This window comes from Panulirus ornatus, chromosome 21, assembly GCF_036320965.1.
Source record: "Panulirus ornatus isolate Po-2019 chromosome 21, ASM3632096v1, whole genome shotgun sequence".
Classification (NCBI taxonomy): domain Eukaryota; kingdom Metazoa; phylum Arthropoda; class Malacostraca; order Decapoda; family Palinuridae; genus Panulirus; species Panulirus ornatus.
In genome coordinates, this window is record NC_092244.1 from 31542118 (window position 1) to 31548117 (window position 6000).

The following is a 6000-nucleotide window of genomic DNA, read 5'->3' on the forward strand; positions in this document are numbered from 1 at the left end:
TGGTGGGCAGGACGCACAACACACACTGGTGGGCAGGACACAACACAGCCACTGGTGGGCAGGACGCACCACACACAGGTGGGCAGGACACAACACAGACACGTAGTTTGTGTATACATGGTAATTCGAGTGTTAACAAGATGTTCTGTATATGTATAACATTTTTCAAACTTGCTTTGTATTACACAGATCTTGTTACCTATGTTGTCGTCACTCACTATCTTGTAACTATGTATCATGTATTGATGTATCCCAGACCTCCCTGCCCCCCCCCCCCCTAAGACGGCAATGAAAATCTTTGTCTCTGTGTATCTACACAATAAACATTCCAAAACTCTGTGTCAAAACTTGGCTTGGTTGCGCTGTGTTACTGTTGGTTTTTTCTACACTGTGTCACGGCATAGCCACTCTCTGTCACTGCCTGACCACACTGTGTCACGGCATAGCCACTCTCTGTCACTGCCTGACCACACTGTGTCACGGCATAGCCACTCTCTGTCACTGCCTGACCACACTGTGTCACGGCATAGCCACTCTCTGTCACTGCCTGACCACACTGTGTCACGGCATAGCCACTCTCTGTCACTGCCTGACCACACTGTGTCACGGCATAGCCACTCTCTGTCACTGCCTGACCACACTGTGTCACGGCATAGCCACTCTCTGTCACTGCTTGACCACACTGTGTCACGGCATAGCCACTCTCTGTCACTGCCTGACCACACTGTGTCACGGCATAGCCACTCTCTGTCACTGCTTGACCACACTGTGTCACGCCATAGCCACTCTCTGTCACTGCTTGACCACCTGTGTCACGGCATGTCTTGGACACACACTGTCACACTCTGTGCCACACCACTCATCACCAGTGGTCCACACACTCGACTGTGCCACACTTTATCCCATACATCAAACTTTCCTGGAAAAAGAGAAGGAAAATAGTCCCTTCCTCCTCCTCTCCCCGGGGGGGGGGGGGTGAGGCCAGAGCAATGAGCCGGAAACACACAAGTTGAAATCTACAAAATCTACAATATAAACTCAGTGGCACAATTTTCTCCAGATCTATATTTTGGAAGAAAATGGTGTAGGAGACATAAGCCTAACCAGACTGGAGATGATTGGCCTGTGGCCACATCGAGTTACTTATCTCACAATCATAAGAACAAAGGCAGTTCCCGAGCCGTGAGACCGTATCTCCCACAACAAACTGGAAGATAAGAAATATATGTTAAGGATACGTAGCTAGCTAGTCCTACAGGGGATGAGAGAGAGAGAGAGAGAGAGAGAGAGAGAGAGAGAGAGAGAGAGAGAGAGAGAGAGAGAGAGAGAGAGAGAGAGAGAGAGAGAGAGAGAGAGAGAGAGGGAAACAGACAGTGTTAATACTGAGCCTGGCACTGAAGTGTGCTGCTGTATCATACCAGCTGTTTCCGCCACTAGCTGAACATCTGGACAGGTGCTTGTTGACTGGTAATGACATCTACTGCCTCCCTGCTGTCTGACGTCCTGCTGTCTGACGTCCTGCTGTCTGACGTCCTGCTGTCTGACGTCTTGCTGTCTGACGTCCTGCTGTCTGACGTCCTGCTCTCTGACGTCCTGCTCTCTGACGTCCTGCTCTCTGACGTCCTGCTGTCTGACGTCCTGCTCTCTGACGTCCTGCTCTCTGACGTCCTGCTCTCTGACGTCCTGCTCTCTGACGTCCTGCTCTCTGACGTCCTGCTCTCTGACGTCCTGCTCTCTGACGTCCTGCTGTCTGACGTCCTGCTCTCTGACGTCCTGCTCTCTGACGTCTTGCTGTCTGACGTCCTGCTGTCTGACGTCCTGCTGTCTGACGTTCTGCTGTCTGACGTCCAGCTTCTGATGTCCTGCTGTCTGACGTCCTGCTGTCTGACGTCCTGCTGTCTGACGTCCTGCTGTCTGACGTCCTGCTGTCTGACGTCCAGCTTCTGATGTCCTGCTGTCTGATGTCCTGCTGTCTGACGTCCTGCTGTCTGACGTCCTGCTGTCTGACGTCCTGCTGTACGTACGTAGATAATGTCATTGTTTTCCCTTCCTAGTGCAGGTGAGGATGAAGGGCCAGGGAGAGTGGCCAGTAATGTGCTGGAGCCAGGGAGAGTGGCCAGTAATGTACTGGGGCCAGGAGGTACCTGTGGTTGGGTTGACTGGCGTCACAGGTGACCTGGTAGGGAGTGCCAGGTGAGCCTGGTAGGGAGTGCCAGGTGAGCCTGGTAGGGAGTGCCAAGTGAGCCTGGTAGGGAGTGCCAGGTGAGCCTGGTAGGGAGTGCCAGGTGAGCCTGGTAGGGAGCGCCAGGTGAGCCTGGTAGGGAGCGCCAGGTGAGCCTGGTAGGGAGTGCCAGGTGAGCCTGGTAGGGAGCGCCAGGTGAGCCTGGTAGGGAGCGCCAGGTGAGCCTGGTAGGGAGCGCCAGGTGAGCCTGGTAGGGAGTGCCAGGTGAGCCTGGTAGGGAGCGCCAGGTGAGCCTGGTAGGGAGCGCCAGGTGAGCCTGGTAGGGAGTGCCAGGTGAGCCTGGTAGGGAGTGCCAGGTGAGCCTGGTAGGGAGCGCCAGGTGAGCCTGGTAGGGAGTGCTAGGTGAGCCTGGTAGGGAGCGCCAGGTGAGCCTGGTAGGGAGTGCCAGGTGAGCCTGGTAGGGAGTGCCAGGTGAGCCTGGTAGGGAGCGCCAGGTGAGCCTGGTAGGGAGTGCCAGGTGAGCCTGGTAGGGAGTGCCAGACAACACAAGCAACAGTCAGTCGGGCCATCAGTTTGAGGTGTCCTCTCCAGTGGGTTAGATGAACATGTTATACTTATTGCATAAGACTATATCAGGAGATCCCTGGCACTAGTGTAAAATGTCTGCTTATACTGGATCGTCCCGAAGTGGTATACACACACTAGTGGGTCGTTAGTGCTTGGAACCGAACGACCAAAGTTAGTTCCAGGAGGAGCTACCAGAAACCTGGAAGGTGTAGTGGCTCATCTGAAGGACTGACCACGTTTAAGGATGGTGTCCTGGGATGTACGTACCTCATGGAACAATGATATGAGGTGTCATACGTAGTGAGGCTGCGGAGGTGGGCAGGCACAGATATTGAGGCTCAAGATGAACAAGATCTGGAAAGGTTTACGCTGTTAGTGGCAGTGTCCAGACCCCTCAGAATACAGTGGCCTAAGTCGATCATCCTAAAACCATCAGGCCTTTAAGACGGAGCAAGCTGGCGGGCGGGCGGGTGCTACAGACGAGCAGCGAGTCTGGTGCTGGAACTGTGGCGTACAGACGAGCAGTGAGTCTGGTGCTGGAACTGTGGCGTACAGACGAACAGTGAGTCTGGTGCTGGAACTGTGGCGTACAGACGAGCAGTGAGTCTAGTGTTGGAACTGTGGCGTACAGACGAACAGTGAGTCTGGTGCTGGAACTGTGGCGTACAGACGAGCAGCGAGTCTGGTGCTGGAACTGTGGCGTACAGACGAGCAGTGAGTCTGGTGCTGGAACTGTGGCGTACAGACGAGCAGTGAGTCTAGTGCTGGAACTGTGGCGTACAGACGAGCAGCGAGTCTGGTGCTGGAACTGTGGCGTACAGACGAGCAGTGAGTCTGGTGCTGGAACTGTGGCGTACAGACGAGCAGCGAGTCTGGTGCTGGAACTGTGGCGTACAGACGAGCAATGTGTCAGGTGCTGGAACTGTGGCGTACAAACGAACAGTGTGTCTGGTGCTGGAACTGTGGCGTACAGAGCCATCAGGCAAGTGACTGCTGCCACAGACATCCTGAGAAATCTATAAAGTTGGCTGCTAATATGGTGTAGGAGAAGATTGGATTTCAGACGAGAAGCAATACCTAGTCCCTGCGATGTCTCGCCACTCTGGTAGGGAGATATGCACTGAGGGGAGGAACCTCGTTGTCACGGAGGGGATGATGGAGGGGAAACTCTTCCAAGACACACACAACCCTGGATTAAGTTGTGTTCCAGGGTAGAGAGGCGTCGCGTCCCTTCCTGCTGGACGGGATGGTTGGAATGGGTAAGATGAACACAGTATACTGCACCACACACTCCTGGCTGCCTGGGGACGTGTACAGGTAAGTGTAGTGAAGGACTGGTGGAGGGACCTGGTGCTGGGAGCTGTGTCACAGGCAGGGGAGCAGGTGCGAGGGAAGAAATCAACCTTGACACACTTGAAGAAGGTAATGCAGTGAGGAGCGGCTCCTGCTGGTAAACCTCTTACGTGTCCACACAAGCAGGTAATCCACTTGTCTCTTCCCGAGTTTCTCAGGCAGCAGCATGAGGCAGCAGCAGGAGGCAGCAGCAGGAGGCAGCAGCAAGAGGCAGCAGCAGGAGGCAGCAGCAGGAGGTAGCAGCAGGAGGTAGCAGCAGGAGGCAGCAGACTGGAGTAAATGTCAGGCACGAGGAAGGCTGGGTCGTGGGAGCCACCTCCAGTAACGTCACCCTCTCGAGGGTCGTTTGTAGCAGGTCGTGTGGTCGTACCAGAGGTCGTGTGGTCGTACCAGAGGTCGTGTGGTCGTACCAGAGGTCGTGTGGTCGTACAAGAGGTCGTGTGGTCGTACCAGAGGTCGTGTGGTCGTACCAGAGGTCGTGTGGTCGTACCAGAGGTCGTGTGGTCGTACAAGAGGTCAGCTGGTGACTCACAAGAGTTATTAGCAAGTGTTGGTATAAGGTCGAGGCGGAGGAAGGTTGCCGAGGACAACATCAACGTGGCTCCTCAAGGTACAGTCTTAAATACAGAATAACACACACACACACACACACACACACACACACACACACACACACAGGATCTACGTCATCTATTAAGATCACAACAACATACGTTCAGTAGTTCTCAGAGTGAGCGTCTTCCTTGACGGTCTTGAGGAAGCCTTTGTCTGGCCCACTGCAGGGGTATGTTGTCTGGCCCACTGCAGGGGTATGTTGTCTGGCCCGCTGCAGGGGTATGTTGTCTGGCCCACTGCAGGGGTATGTTGTCTGGCCCACTGCAGGGGTATGTTGTCTGGCCCACTGCAGGGGTATGTTGTCTGGCCCACTGCAGGGGTATGTTGTCTGGCCCACTGCAGGGTTATGTTGTCTGGCCCACTGCAGGGGTATGTTGTCTGGCCCACTGCAGGGGTATGTTGTCTGGCCCACTGCAGGGGTATGTTGTCTGGCCCACTGCAGGGGTATGTTGTCTGGCCCACTGCAGGGGTATGTTGTCTGGCCCACTGCAGGGGTATGTTGTCTGGCCCACTGCAGGGGTATGTTGTCTGGCCCACTGCAGGGGTATGTTGTCTGGCCCACTGCAGGGGTATGTTGTCTGGCCCACTGCAGGGTTATGTTGTCTGGCCCACTGCAGGGGTATGTTGTCTGGCCCACTGCAGGGGTATGTTGTCTGGCCCGCTGCAGGGGTATGTTGTCTGGCCCACTGCAGGGTTATGTTGTCTGGCCCACTGCAGGGGTATGTTGTCTGGCCCACTGCAGGGGTATGTTGTCTGGCCCACTGCAGGGGTATGTTGTCTGGCCCACTGCAGGGGTATGTTGTCTGGCCCACTGCAGGGGTATGTTGTCTGGCCCACTGCAGGGGTATGTTGTCTGGCCCGCTGCAGGGGTATGTTGTCTGGCCCACTGCAGGGTTATGTTGTCTGGCCCACTGCAGGGGTATGTTGTCTGGCCCACTGCAGGGGTATGTTGTCTGGCCCACTGCAGGGGTATGTTGTCTGGCCCACTGCAGGGGTATGTTGTCTGGCCCACTGCAGGGGTATGTTGTCTGGCCCACTGCAGGGGTATGTTGTCTGGCCCACTGCAGGGTTATGTTGTCTGGCCCACTGCAGGGGTATGTTGTCTGGCCCACTGCAGGGGTATGTTGTCTGGCCCGCTGCAGGGGTATGTTGTCTGGCCCACTGCAGGGTTATGTTGTCTGGCCCACTGCAGGGGTATGTTGTCTGGCCCACTGCAGGGGTATGTTGTCTGGCCCACTGCAGGGGTATGTTGTCTGGCCCACTGCAGGGGTATGTTGTCTGGC